At 47.8% G+C, this 14562-nt stretch overlaps 1 long non-coding RNA gene across 1 annotated transcript; it reads left to right on the plus strand.

Annotated features, from left to right (window-relative positions):
• The first annotated feature begins 202 nt into the window (after positions 1 to 202).
• Positions 203 to 10076, plus strand: LOC147007158 (uncharacterized). Its single transcript, XR_015054368.1, has 3 exons — positions 203 to 291; positions 9645 to 9749; positions 10004 to 10076. It is a non-coding gene; the product is annotated as an uncharacterized LOC147007158 (long non-coding RNA).
• The last annotated feature ends 4486 nt before the right edge of the window (positions 10077 to 14562 follow it).

A 14562-nucleotide genomic window follows, 5' to 3' on the forward strand; every position in this document is an offset into this window, starting at 1 on the left:
TCCACAAAATTTCAAATGTCACAAACACGTTTTCACTTTTCTCAGCGTGAAAATTTACACTTTTACAGTCTGCTATATGGAGCTTATAGTTCTTATGTGTGCACGTAGGATGCACCAGATCATCTCCTTGCAGTCTGTAAGCATACCACAAGAGTCATCCATAAGCACTGTTGTGAAACTCCATGCTTTTGCTTTTGTTATCAGATTTTGGAATGGGATGTTCTCGCGAATCTTGGAAAAGGACGGTTTGGAACCATATTGGACGCAAAGAAAGTTCACTCCGATAAAAAGGTACAAGGATACACTTCCTGTTCTTTCCTTTCAGTTTCTTTGAGCTCGACCACAGCTCGTGGAAGAGTGTAAACACAGCCACTGTACAATCATTACCACTCCTGTGATGGTTGAAATTAGGTCATCGTCACGATAATTCACGGTCTGGTGTTTGTGTGTGGGTTTGTCATGCTCCTCCTCCTACAGTTCTGGGCTGATTACATTTAGACTTGCTACAAAGGAATAGGGTGACCCCAATTAGTGTGTCGGGTTATTTTTTATCTTTGCCGGTGGTCTTTTGGAGGTGGGGCGAGGGATGGTATGCAAATTCTCCATGTAAATGTGTACCGTGTAGCGCCGCCTTCAGGTGGGGCAGGGTCTTCCAAGTCACATCATTGACAGCACAATATTCCTGTCGCCACGTTTTCCAGTGCAATGAAGTGTTTGAGAAGAGAAGGTATGTTTTTGCTTCATGCACGTAACCCGGGTGATTTCTTTGTTGAAACAGCTGTTTGTTATCTATACACCGCCCAAATAAAAGGTATGTGTCAGAAGAACGTTTTGTATTGTTGCGTATTCGCGCCCGCCGGCGTGCGAGCGGCCACGTAACTCGAATTGCGGCACGTCGCCCACCGGACGGACAATTCTGTCGTGACCCTCTCGGACCAACGCCGGGAGCTAGTCACGGGTGGGCCTTTCGGCCTCACCACAATCGTGCCAATCGGCCCCCGCGTGGGATAGGGTTGTTCGCCAAATTCGACCTTCCTAAGTACCCACGCGGAGGGTAGACCGGGCGATCGCACCTCGCCGCAGATCGACTCCGGACACGGGCCACTTAAGCGACCCGTTGCGTACTATCGGGATAACCGAGCGGTGTCAACGTCGGCCTCGACGGTTCCGAATAATTATCAGGCGTTTAAGCCCACTACCAACCCTTTACGTGAAGCAAGATGGAGATTCAATTCAAGAAAAGACGAAGCGAAACGGGAAAAACAGTTCAACATAATGCACATTTATTCCGCGGCACACGGAGAGCACACATACTGTATACAACTACAACAATTATGCACCAAAAGCAGATGCTACAAAAGAAACACAACAATGCAGATCGACTACCGACTACGCGAGCACACGGCAACACTTACACAGTTTTACTTTACAGACAGCGCCGACAACACATTTACTCAAAAGCAAAAGATAAGGGCCACCCTCAAAGACAAGGGGGCAGACGGGGCCTGTGGGCCGCGAGACCGGGTGGATCCTTCCCGTGTCTTGTGATGAGCCGCAAATTTGGCGGCGCCCCGACTCCGCGCTCCTTCGCGGGTTTCGTTGGCACTGCTTGGAGTGGGGTGGGAACGGGGCCCCCTTTTCGCCATATCTCAGCGTGGGGGGGGGGAAAGGTGGGGATTGTTGATGCTCTGGGTAAAGAGGATAGCTGGCTTGCTTGGTTCCCGCGACGAGCGACTCCACTGCGAGCTCGTCGCAGACCGCCGTCTTCCTTGCCTTGGACCCGAGCTATTCGACCTCCTCCCCAATTCTCCTCAGCCGACTGCAGCAAACCACCTTGACCGCGCTCCCGGCTTCAGGCTTCCCCTCTCTGCAGCAAACCACCTCGACCGCGCTCCTGGCTTCAGGCTTCCCCTCTCTGCAGCTCCCCGACAGACTCTGAACCCCGAAAAACTGCCACTCTCCAGACCCGACTTGACTCACGGCTCCACAGACTGCTCCTCTCCAGAACCGACTTGACTGCCTCGACCTTTTCTCCAACTCCCTAAATTCGCCCAGCGCTCGGCGCTTTATCGTCCGGCAGGAGAACCCATATGCAAATTTCTGGATCAGAACGAGCTCGGGGGTGGAGCCACGCTCGCCCATTGGACGGAGAAAAAGGGGCGTGAGTCTCCCCTGATCCTCGAATTTGCATATATCGATTCTACTCCGACGCGCCTGGAGGCGGGGCCAAACCGCCCCGCACTTGCTGATTGGACGGATCAGAAGTGGGCGTGTATCATTCCTGATCCGACTTCTCCTCGGAAAGGCCGCTATTTGCACCCGCGGCTCGGCGCGCGTCCCGCACGAGGCCAGGACAGCCTGACGCTCGGTGCCCACAAGTGGTGCGGGAATTGCCGCAGAAGGAGAGGCAAAGGTGGTGGAGGGTTTAAAGTGCTGGTCCATGGCCATGGCGACGTTTGGAATGGCGGTGATGCGATGTTTGCGGGAGCGAGTTGTGAAGGTAAAGATCGTGGCTGTTGGCGTTGTTGTTGTTGTGAAGCGGCGTTGCGGTTGGTGGTTGTTGTGTGATGGCGGTTGAGACGTGGTTGATTCAAAATAAAGATAGAACAGAAAAACGGCTATCTTAAAGGGTCGCAGCCCGAATGAATCACATTTATTCCCTCTAAACAACGGGTTTGGGGATAACTACACATGTACTTACAGAGATATCTCACCTACGGGACCTGAATGGTGGTTTGCGAAAATTCCTCAACCGCAACAGTATGTTTGGAATAAGATCGCCCGTCAGGTGGGTACTCTGCTCATCTGGACTAATCTTGTGAAGCTGCCTTTCAAAATAATTATAATTAATCACACAGTTCTCATCGAGATACCCACATGTATGATGGAATATTTTAGCTTATCCCAATTTTTTTCCTCCTTCATCAGTTTCTGCATGAATGAAAATTCAGAGAAAGTAAGAAAAATATCCGCTTGTTGTGGGCTGCAATTCCCACCCATGGGAATTCACTTAACCTGTTGAAACATTATCCCACAAAAAGACACAAAAGTATAAAATAAAATAAAATTTACAGCATCTTTAAACTTCTGCTTATCAAAACAATGAAAACTTGTCAATCAAGTTCAAAACCTTGTCAATCAGTTTGAAGAACGATTCCCTCACGAGTAATCCACATTTGTATATAAAGTTAAAAAATGAAAAACTTCAACTGACTTGATATAAAGGTATCTAATTCTGTCTAAAAACTCGAAAGTATAATTTATGCTCCAGAAAGAGTTTATACCAGAATTCTTCTCAATTGTTTAATAATATTTCCTGAACTGTTCCAAAACAACTTGTAAGCCTGAGTGAACTAGAATACCGATAACTGTTTGGTGGAACACGACCTGGCACTCGCGATTAACCGACACTTGTACGGGTTTTTTTTAATGAAGAACTATGACGTATTGTTGCGAATCTGGAAGCCATGAGCACACAACATACAGGTCCTATAGATTAGTTATATCGGTAAGTACATGTTGCCAGTTAGGGTCCCGTCCCTGGTCTCATGGGTAATTAAATGTTCCTGCGCTGTGGAGTTATTTTAATAGTCAGGTTTTCTTTTCGTTTATTTTTACACCAACATCAACGCCGACCACACCGCATCATCCTCACCTTCACTTCGCTCACTTCACCTCACTCTGGCCGACGTCATGATGGGCGGAGTTCAAGGAGGAGCCGCGTGGCGGCCCTCGACCAATCAGCGTGCAACGAGTGAGGTGACCGTCGCCCGGCCAATCAGATCCTGCGACAGGAGGAAAGGGCTCCGCGTGATGTCACCACGCCCCGGGCCAATCAAGGAGCTTGCCGCCCGTTTTTGGCCAGTGAGAGAGACGAAGAGCGATTTGTGCACCAAAACCTGCCAGTGAGATAGGGAGGGTCGCGAGGAGGTGCCCCCCCCCCCTGAACAGGGGGGTATAATTATCGGCACGGTCTGCGCGCATGGGGGTTCTGGTTCTGGCTAGAAGTGCGTGCACGGGGGTTCTGGTTCTGGCAAGAAGTTCGCTCGGGTTCTGAGGGTTCTGGCAAGAGGTGAACATCTGCACGCAAAGTGGTGGAGTGCAAAAGCGTCTGCGCACGAGGTGGTCGGGGCAACGGAGGGTCTTCTCCTGCCAGCTTTCGCCCTGTCGATTTCGTTCGCCTGGAGCCATGTCGTGAGGGCGTCTGGATCTCGCTCGGGGTCCAGTTCTGCCTCGAGGACCTGGTCCTTGAAGACCGCACGAGGCGGACAGGTCCAAGACAGGCCTCAATAAAGACCATTTTGGTCCGATTCTTTTGGGTGTGTGCGTATGTGTGTTTGTGGCGTCAATCTCTAAGTAGTGAATGGTATAAGTGCGTTGCTGTACATACGTGCATTTCTTTTGACCGGTTTAACTCTGCCCTTATGTGCTCCCCTCATACCCTCATTGTGAATTAATACCCCGATTGTTAAATATATCAGCTCGTTCATGTCTTTTCCTCCATTGGCTTAGTGTGCTGCGTGTTGGAGAATTAGCCAGGCTGTTGCTGCTATAACGGGATATTTGGGACCGACGGACCTCGGCGATAAACCGCTCGGATCACACACGGTTCAAGTACGCGAAACGGCTCGTTCCGTACGGGTGCCGTCGAGGGTGTGGAGAATCGGTAAATCGCCACGTGGTCTCTAGGTATTTTGAAAATTGGCGAATAACCGCGTACCACGTGGTAGAAATATTGACCCTTCACGGTCCGATAAGGGACCCGTACTTCTCGGACTTTTCCGAAAAAGTACGATTTAAATTCGGGGTGATCGGTCGAGCAGACTCTGCTGCTCCATCTTGCGGTCGTGCTCGCGGCCGACGCCCGGCCCCGCAATAGTATGACCGCCTATCCATAAGGAATAAAACGTTCACTCATGTGATGTCATAGGTCACATGGTTTGGAAGCCATATTAGATTTACCCTGAAGCCGACAAAAATCTTCTTCTCTAGAACGGCTGGACACATTGAGGGGAAATTTCACAGGAATGTTCTCCAATCCTTTGGTGTAAAATTTGTGAAGGAGTAATTGATTGGTCACATGGTTTGGCAGCCATATTGCATTGACGAAAAATATTAAATAATGTTTTCTCTGGAACAGCTTAATCTATCACCATGAAACTTCACATTGATGATCGAGTCGTGATGAGGAATATAGGTTATAAAGTTCAACCTAATCGGATACATGGTGTGGCAGCCAGAATTATTTAATTTTTTGATTTGGGTTCTTTTTGATGTACAGTTCTAGGACGTGCCCGTATGTGCGTGGCCGTACGTGCGTGGCCGTGCGTGCAAAAAAAAGAAACTTTCAAACCGCGTGCCAGAAACAACAACCACGCCAGGCCGTTCCTTCGCTCTCGCGTGCCCGTATGTGCGTGGCCGTACGTGCAAAAAAAAAAAAACAACTTTCAAACCGCGTGCCAGAAACAATAACCACACCAGGCCGTTCCTTCGCTCTCGTAAACGACAACTGGATTGAGGCATTGTGTTTATCTATAAATGCGCATAAGAAATCGATAAATTATTAGAATACAGTAAGTCATCACTATCCGGAAGTGATGCGTGTCCGTACGGAATGTTCACATGCATTCCACGAATTATCGCTTGTATTGAAGTAACAACTGCTGTGATACTTACATACACAGAGTTAATTAAAATCAAAATTAAAATCAAGTTTACCTCCCTGTCTTTGCTTGCCATGACATTCGCTGCCATTGACCATTGCCACTCCTACGCCACGGTAACTAAGGCACCGATCCCCATCATAACCGGCACTGTACGTGACGTCATCGTGGGCTGGCCGTCATCGTCGGCTGGCCGCACACCGGCCTACGCAGCCACGCCTACGCAGCAACGTGTCCTTTCATTGGTTGGTAAATAAATGGCCATAACTTGGGAACCACTTGTCCGATTTATATCAAACCTTGAAAAGGCACATCCACAGGGCACCTGCAATATATCTGGCAAGTTTTAATTAGATTGGACCAGTGGTTGTCGAGAAACAGCGGACACACACACACACACACACACACACACACACACACACACACACACACACACACACACACACGCACACACGCACACACGCACACACATACATTGCTGGAATTATAGATACTAGTACGTGCCCATAAAAAAATAATAATAATAATAAATAAATAAACCACACAGGCCGTGTCTTCGCTCTCACGTGCCCGTACGTGTGTGACCCGGAAGTTCGATATTATTCACAGTTACGATTATTCGCAATTTCGTTTTAATACCCAATTATTCAATTAGCGCCAACGTATTTTACCTTTTCGCAATGTCGTGTCAAGGAAAAACAAAAAGAGAAGAGAAGAGAGAGAAAAAAAATTACTTCCTGGTTCGGAGCACACCAGCACTCTGATCTTACCGAAATTTATACACTGTCTAATATGAAAACGATCATAACATGGGCAATTGTGTTTATCTATAAATGCGCATAAGAAATCGAGAAATTATTAGAATACACGAAGTCATCACTCTCCGGAAGCCCGTCCGTTGTAACCCGCAATGGGGAACACGGCTGAGCTTATCTTCCTCATCGGCCACGCCCACGCAACAATGTGTCTTGTCATTGGTTGGTAAATAAATGGCCATAACTTGGGAAGCACTTGTCCGATTAATATCAAACCTTGAAAAGGCACATCCTCAGGTCCCCAGCAATATACCTGGCAAGTTTCAATTAGATCGGACCAGAGGTTGTCGAGAAACAGCGGTCACACACACAGACACACACACACACACACACACACACACACACACACACACACACACACACACACACACACACACACACACACACACACACACACACACACACACACAGAGAATGCTGGAATTATATATATATATATATATATATATATATATATATATATATATATATATATATTGTTGTGGTTGAGGAAATTCGCAAACCACCATTCAGGTCCTGTAGGTGAGATATCTGTAAGTATATGTGTAGTTAGCCCAAACCCGTTGTTTCGAGGGAATAAATGTCATTCATTCGGGCTGCGACCCTTTAAGATTGCCGTTTTTCTGTTCTATCTTTATTTTGAACCAACCACGTCTCAACCGCCATCACACAACAACCACCAACCGCAACGCCGCTTCGCAACAACAACAACGCTAACAGCCACGACCTTTACCGTCACAACTCGCTCTCGCAATCATCGCATCACCGCCATGCCGGGCGTCACCGTGGCCAGGGACCGCCACAATGGACCCTCCACCGCCTTCACCTCTCCTCCTTCTGCCGCCATTCCCGCGTCGCTTGTGGGCACCGATCCTGGACTCGTGCGGGTCGCGCGCCGAGCGGCGGGTGCAGGGAGCGGTCTTTCCGGGGAAGGCGGATCGGGAATGATTCACGCCCACTTTTCCTCCGTCCAATGGGGGATTGTGGCTCCGCCCCCGAGCCGATCCTGATCCAGGAATCTGCATATGGTTTCTCCTGTCGCACTATAAAGCGCCGAGCGCGGAGCGAATCGGGAGAGTTGGAGAGGTGTGGCAGCGACAGAGAGTTGAGAGTTTCCGTTTCGGGCTCGAGTTGGAGAGGTGTGGCAGCGACAGAGAGAAGAGTTTCTGTTTCGGGCTCGGGCGCGTTGTGGCGGCGGCGAAGTGTGGCAGCAGCAGCGCAGCAGCCAAGACGGGGTTCGGAGTCTGTCGGGGAGCTGCGGAGAGGGGAGGCCGGGAACGCGGTCGAGGTCGCAGTGGAGTCGCTCATCGCGGGACCCAAGCAAGCCAGATATCCTCTTTCCCCGAGCATCAACAACCCCCCCTGTTTCCCCCCGCGCTGAGATAGTGTGAGAAGGGGGCCCCGTTCCCACCCCATTCCAGGCAGTGCCAGCGAGGCCCGCGGAGTCGGGGCGCCGCCGCCATTTTGCGGCTCATCACCAGACGGGTAGGCTCGACGCGGTCTCGGCCCCAGGCCCGTCTGCCCCCTTGTCGTTGAGGGTGGCCCCTTTTTCTTTTGCTTTGGAGTATATGTGTTGTCGGCGCCGTCTGTGAAGTAAAACTGTGTAAGTGTTGCCGTGTGCTCGCGTAGTCGGTAGTAGATCTGCATTGTGTCTCTTTTGTTGCATTTGCTTTTTGTGCAGAATTGTTGTGTTTCTTTTACATTTGCTTTTGGTGCATAATTGTTGTAATTGTATATGTGTGCTTTCCTTTTGCCGCGGAATAAATGTGCTTTATGTTGAACTGTTTTCCCATTTCGCTTCGTCTTTTCTTTAATTGAATCTCCATCTTACTTCACGTAAAGGGTTGGTCGTGGGTTAAATACGCCCAATAATTAATCGGAACCGTCGAGGTTGACGATAACACCGCTCGGTTATCCCGATAGTACGGAACGGGTCGCTTAAAGTGGCCCGTGTCCGAAGTCGACCTGCGGCGAGGTGCGATCGCCCGGTCTACCCTCCGTGTGGGTACTTAGGTAGGTCGAATTTGGCGAACAACCCTATCCCACGCGGGGGGCCGATTGGCACGATCGTGGTGAGGCCGAATGGCCCACCTGTGACTAGTTCCCGGCGTTAGTCCGAGAGGGTCAGGACGGAATTGTCCGTCCGGTGGGCGACGTGCTGCGATTCGAGTTACGTGGCCGCTCGCACGCCGGCGGGCGCGAATTCGCAACAATATATATATATATATATATATATATATATATATATATATATATATATATATATTTTGAATAAGGCTCACTTGGCTGTGCCTGGATGGGTTTGAGAGTGGAGGAGTAGCAGCTGAAATGTGAATCCTATCCATGTTCCTCCTGATGATTTCATCTTAGCTTTTGCTTGTTTGGGCTCCTTCTGATGACTCCAATGCAGGAATTTACCTGTTTGGTCTTCCATTTGATTTGAATTGAATCTATTTTAATCCCATTCCATATTAAATGGAATAACAATGAGAAATGTCATGGGGGTCAGGGTCAGGTGTCCAATCAAAGTGGGGTTGCATCAAAGCGAGACGTCTTGGTACCTGGTCAAAACTGCCATCTAATCAGTTATGAAGTGGCATTTCTAACAAGTTCTGATGATGGTCTGCAATCTCTGATTGTTCTTTCTCGTTCTCAATGTAAATGTGTACGTATACTCATAGTACATTGCCTGGGGGGAGTGGGGTCGTTGAGCATGACCAAAGGCCCCTGTCGTTATTCTCAGGCAGCCTGACCGTACCTGTCCATTTTGTAGTGGATTCCTGGTGATATTCCTGGTGACACAACACAATATGTGGTTGTTCTGAGGGACACAGCACAGCACTGCAAATTGCAATTGCATCTCGACATCGTTTTAGTGGGGCAATTCACCCGTCCTCAAGGATGGGTTCTTTACCACTTTATTTTAACCCACGGAGGCTTCATATCCAATTATTGAGGTGATAGGGTTTGTTTTTCGGCTCACAAAAAACTTTTCTATTATACCACAATTTATTTTGTGAATCAAAATGGATTTTATAATTTTTTCGTCAAGCCTCAGTCATTACGTCAGTTAATGCTTGTTGGAATATGCTTATTATGTTAATGTAATTATTGAATTGTGATGATGGGTGATAATTCTGTCAAACGCATGTTTTTCTTCTTACAGCCAATGTCATACGCCAGAAGAGGCTTCAGTGTTGTCAATAAACCCGTGGCCTCCCTCCTGAGCGGAACGATTTGCAAAAATCCGATGAAAAGACTTACTATGCAGGTGAGGGTTTGATACCATTATCAATGATTTGATTTGCATGAACAAACATGTTCACACACACACACACACACACACACACACACACACACACACACACACACACACACACACGGGTTGCTGAGCTCACAGACACACATACAGTGGGGTTGCTGAACTCCTGTTATTGTGGAGCAAAATGCTTTTGTTCTCTTGTGATGGCCTTTCCTTGTCGTGTTTATATTTCATTCCAAGACATCCATTATTATGTTTTACAGGACATTTTGTTTCAGACTTTGTTCAACAACATTCAAAGACCCCAGACAACCTGCCATGTTGAAGCTGCTGAAGGTAACCAACCAGCCTTCCTTTTGTACTCTTTAATATCGTCCTTTCTTATTGTTTCCCGGCAACATGGAGGCTCAGGAAGAGCAAGAAGAGAGTATGACCTGATAATAAGGCAGCGGAGCAACTCTTGGACAAAATAAACGAGAGCGAAGTTGATGGTGCACCATCGCAAATCCCCAAGCTTCCCACGAAAAGCAAAGTTGACAGATGGCAAAGGGTTCCACCAGGAATGATCCAATATCAAATTTTGAGTTAAAAAAAAAAATCAATTGTGACCTCTGTGACCCTCAGTCCCCACCCTCTGGGGCCTGAATCAGGGGTCAAATCCAAAAATACATTCGTTAAATATTCACGGGTCCTCCAATGACCCTGATTTTTAGCTCGCCTCTAACGTAGTTCGGGGAGCTTATGGGATATGGGATGGCGTTTCGTCCGTCCATTCGTCCACAAGTACGAGCAACTTCTCTGAATCTCCACACATGATTTCGCTGAAACGTTGCCACAACCTTCATCACCCTGGATGTATTAAATTTGTTTATGGCATTACAAAAAATGGGGCCCCGTGGGTGTCTACAGGGGTTTCCCCCCCAAAATAGGAATTTCCTTCATTCTCAGAAATTACACATGCAATTCCGATGAAACTTGACCACGACCTTCATCACCCGTGATGTAGCAAAGTTTGTTCATGGCATTAAAATAAAAATTCAAAGGTAAACCACATTCCCCCTCTATCCCCCCCCGCCTCCCTCTGTGGACCCCTCCCTCTCCGCAGACGATAAGCTTTGGTCCATCATGGGTGATGAAGGTTGTGGTCAACTTTCATTCAAATTGTTTGTGTGGTTTCGGAGAAGAAAGCAAATACATATTTCAGGAAGCAAGCCCCTGTATACCCCCCTCAGACCCCGATCTTTTTCTTTTTTATGTCATGAACAAACTTTAGTACATCACGGGTGATGAAGGTTGTGGTCATGTTTCATCAGAGTTGCATGTGTAGTTTCTGAGAAGAAAGAAAAATTCTCTTTCGTGGGGAAACCCCCAATAAACTGTCTCCGTCGACCCCTTCAGACCCCAATTTTTTTACATATTTTTTCATGCCATGAACAAACTTTGGTACATCACAGGTGATGAAGATGTGGTGAAGTTTCATCGAAATCGTGTGTGTAGGTTCAGAGAAGAGGTTGCAAGTGTTTGCAGACGGACTGATGGACTGACGGACGGACGACGCACCATCACATGAGCTCTCAGGGATGACGTTCCACGTGAGCTAAAGAGTTGACAGTTGTATAACCAGTTTGTGCTAGAAACTGCAAGTTACCACAGCATGGCTCTTTAAACTAAACAACCAGTAATTTCCCGAGTACTTACGATGTTCCTCCAGGTGTCAAATCGAATTTCAACGTTGATATGTCACGTTTTTACTCTGCTCTACACTTACAATTCGCACCTGGCAACACGAAACATTGCATAGCACTAAATACTAAAGAACTTGACACACGTTGAATGCACAGAACACAATACACAGCGAAACAATGCATATAACAACATAATACGCAGCCTAACAATCCACATAGCAACACAATACGCAGCCAAACAATGCACATCATTTTTTTTTTTTTTTTTTTTTTGTATACCTTGGTCGAGGCTCGTATGAGAGCTAACACACAACTCACAGCAAGGAGGCATGAGACAAGAGGGGTGGGAGTGGAAGGGACAAAACATTGGGGAACAGACACAGGTGAACTGTGGAAGGGAGAGGGATGGGGATGGGACGGGGAACATGGCGAGGAGAAGATGGACATTACAGGGACTTTCAGGAAGGAAAGCAGGAGAATTGAAGGAAGTGGGCTTGGGTGGATTATCGGGGTAGAAAAGATCGATGATTTGGATGGGGGAAGATAAGAGGTGGTGGTGAACAGCTGTTTTGAAAGCCTGGAGGGAAGAATGGGAAAGAATAGAGTGAGGAAGTTTATTCCAAAGGCGGGAAAAAGAGGAATGAAAGAGTGAAGATGAGCAGTGATTCGTGATTTTGGTAGTTTTACCAGAAGGGGTTGTTGGCGGACCTTGAGCGCCCTGTGGAAATGTGGTTGGGACAAATCGCAGAGAGAGCAGGGGGGCAAGGCTGGAGAGGAGTCGGTAGAAGACAGAAAGACCACCGACCAACCTGCGGTGATTGAGTGAGAGGCCCAAAGACTCAGCTTCATTGCGGGAGATGCCAATGATCTTAAAAGCCCTGGTTTCGACAGCGTGAAGTCGAGAAAGGTGGGAGGCAGGAGCACCAGCCCAGAGGGGAGAGCAGTACTCCATCAGGCTACGGACAAAAGCTTTGTAAGTAGTCAGGAGCTCAAGAGGGCCGAGGAAGGACTTTGCACGACGGAGGATTCCCAGTCGGCGACTGGCTTTTGAGGCAAGGTTGGAAATGTGACTTTCCCAGGAAAGGTCATGGCAGATAGTGAGACCCAGAAGCTTGAAAGAAAAGACTTCTTCCAGAGGATTGTTGAGAAAGTGGATGGGGGGTTTTGTAAACGGTCCTTTCGAAGAGACATAGTGAGAGTGTGAGATTTGTGTGGATTGAAAGACATGTTCCACGTGTTGGACCAGTTTGTGATTTTATCCAGATCTGCAGTGAGCGAAGAAGCTGCTGCTTGCCGGTCTGAGGGATGACAGATGGTACGGCAGAGGGTGGAGTCGTCGGCAAAGAGAAATAGAGGATTTTCCAGAGAGTCCGAGAGATCATTGATGAAAACCAGAAAAAGAACAGGGCCCAGAACGCTACCTTGAGGAACTCCAGCCTGCACAGGAAGAGGGGATGAAAGAACTCCATTTAGGGCCACACGTTGACTGCGACAGGAGAGGAAGTCTGCGAGCCATGAGTGGAGATGGCCTTGAATACCATGGGAAGAGAGTTTGGTGAGTAGGGCAGGGTGCCAGACTGTGTCAAAAGCACGTGATATGTCCAGGGATACGGCTCGGATTTCCTGTCTGGCATTGAGGACCTCCATCCATTGATGGGAGAGCAGTAGCAGCATATCCAGGGTAGAGTGACCTGGTCTGAAACCAAATTGATGATTGGAAATCAAGCCATTGGAGAAGAGGAAGGATTTCATGTCTGAAGCAATGATGGATTCCATAACCTTGCTGATGATTGGGAGAAGGCTGATTGGTCTGTAGTTACAGGGATCTGTTTTTGCACCTTTTTATGCAGGGCAGTGATGTTAGCAGATTTCCAAGCAGATGGCAGATGACCTTGGGAAAATGAGAGGGTGAATAGAACAGAGAGAGGGTGAGCAAGAGCAGAAGAGCAGGCTTTGAGGACACGTGGGCTGATGCCGTCTGGACCGGTTGCAGAATCTGACTCGAGGTTTGAAAGCAAGCTCTCCACCTTGTCAGGAGAAAAGGATACAGAGTCCAGGGACAGTTGGGTGCGACTGGGTAAAGTGGGTAGAGATAGTGATGGGTTTAGGACACAAGATTTAGCTGCAAACACCGAGTTTAGACATTCAGCTTTATCACGTGTGGAATCAGCAGTGCGGCCATTTGAGGTAAGGGAGGGGATGGAGGGGGAACATACACCAGAAACAGATTTGATTAAACGCCACCAGGATTTTGAGGAGGGAGAGAGGTTTGAGAGTTCAGACTTGAGATGAGAAAGATGTTGTTTTCTGGCTCTCCTGAGGGTAGATACACACTTGTTCCGAGCTTTGTGGAAAGAACTGAGATTGCCCTCAGTTGGGTTTGCTTTCCATGAGGCAAAGGCAAGTTGTTTCAGGACAACTGCCTCGCCACAAGCTTCAGTAAACCAAGGGCGGGAGGAAGGGTAAGACAACTGAACACGAGAGGGGATAAATCTGTGCATGAGGGAGAGCAAGTTTCTTTGAAAGAATTCCCAGGATGAGTTGATGTTTGAGAAAGTAGTGATAGGAGACCAGTCTGTAAGTTTGATGGCTGCTCGGAGACCCTGCCAGTCGGCTTGAGTGAAATGCCAGACTCGACGGCGGTGAGGTGGTTCTCTGATGACAGCCAGAGAGATGTCCACTTTAACAAGGACGTGGTCAGAAGAACCAATTGGAGCGAAGGAAGAGCAGCAGATATTGTCAGGGAAATCATAACATAATACGCATAAACAGCAGATCATAACATAATACGCAGGCTAACAATCCACATAGCAACACAATAGGCAGCCAAACAATGCACATAATAACACAATACGCAGCCAAACAATGTACATAACACAAAACACAGCCAAACAATGCACATCACAACACAAGATGCAGCCAAACAATGCACATAACAACACAATATGTAGCCAAACAATGCACATCACAACACAAGATGCAGCCAAACAATGCACATAACAACACAATATGTAGCCAAACAATGCACTTCACAACACAATATGCAGCCAAACAATGCACATCACAACACAATATGCAGCCAAACAATGCACATAACAACACAATATGCAGCCAAACAATTCACATAACAACACAAT

This window comes from Eptatretus burgeri, unplaced genomic scaffold, assembly GCF_056783735.1.
Source record: "Eptatretus burgeri isolate ZD-2024b unplaced genomic scaffold, Ebu_testis_v1 Ebu_testis_scaffold_542, whole genome shotgun sequence".
Classification (NCBI taxonomy): domain Eukaryota; kingdom Metazoa; phylum Chordata; class Myxini; order Myxiniformes; family Myxinidae; genus Eptatretus; species Eptatretus burgeri.